The following is a 1,125-nucleotide window of genomic DNA, read 5'->3' as shown; positions in this document are numbered from 1 at the left end:
TTTATATCTGTGGTTTTATGTTAAAATCATTGATGCTCATTGTTCAGCTCTCTGCCATCATTCAACTGAAAAATATTTTACTTGCAGCAGATGGAGCTGTTCAGTGTGGCAGCAACATTACCTGTTAATCCAGTGAACATTGTGCTATTATACTGGGTACGAGTAAAAAGTGTAAAGAAATCTGTTTCAAATTGTCAAAATAGTTTCCTGAGGTGAGCCCTGCATGTAAATCAATCCAAAAATCAATGAATTCAGGTTTAAAAGCTCCTTGCTGCCTCTGTTAATAAGTTCCCCCTGTCAACACTGTCATCTCTCACAGTGCTGAAACAGTTTTAACCACAACTGCAGCATCACAATCAGGAAGTATACACTGAGTTCAGTTTACAGTATTAGGTTCACCAGGCTAAAAGGAATGCAGTCTAATACAACAGTTCTGCAATAAATCCTCCTCATGAAGCTTATAATGTTGAGTGTTGATCTAACTGTATGATCTTTTTGGTGGCTGCAGTTTGTGGTGCTGTTGACCTATATTGTACTGACAGGTGTTTCCATTGTTTAACCTCCCCAATAGCAATGGGGTGGGCCAGAAACTTATGAATATCTGTCAGTATAATACACAATAGAGTACAACAATTCAGAACTTTTTAAACCTGCAAAGACTTATTTTTCAGCCAGACAGTTTGCGGACAGTTACACTGTTAATAACTTTAACATTATCATTAATCTAGAGCCTTGTTTCTGCTGGATGTGAGTTCAACATTCGCTCTCTTTTAGCTCCTTTAGCTCTGTTTGCTCTTTACCAACTCCTGAGGTAAATATCTGTTTCTGTAACTGCTTACAGTAATGCTCCTTTTTGTTCACTGGCTAGTCTCTAACTCTGTTTGTCTGACACTTATTGTAGTGTACGTGGTTTTTAGAGCGTTTTTCTGAAATCGATGACTGCCGCTGCTGAAAATAACTCTGTGAGAGCAGTAAGACTAAACCACAACAATAAAACTGACATGGAAAGCAAACAGTTGAATGATGTTGAAACACTCCATCGAGCTGAAGGGAACTGTGACATTGGGTATTAATTATCTATTGGTTCCAGATCAATAATTTTACATTAATATATTTACATTTTTT

General features: G+C 37.2%; 1 protein-coding gene across 1 annotated transcript in view; it reads right to left on the bottom strand.

The window, feature by feature from the left end:
• The window catches only part of LOC118321960 (interferon-induced protein with tetratricopeptide repeats 5-like), a 5,110-nt gene that overhangs the window by 3,391 nt on the left and 594 nt on the right, over positions 1-1,125 (bottom strand). The window lies entirely within an intron of this gene.

Source organism: Morone saxatilis, unplaced genomic scaffold (genome assembly GCF_004916995.1).
Source record: "Morone saxatilis isolate NCDOM2014 unplaced genomic scaffold, NCSU_SB_2.0 Contig12, whole genome shotgun sequence".
Taxonomy (NCBI): Eukaryota; Metazoa; Chordata; class Actinopteri; family Moronidae; genus Morone; species Morone saxatilis.
Note: the sequence above shows the minus strand (reverse complement) of the source record. Positions and strands in the feature narration are given on the sequence as shown.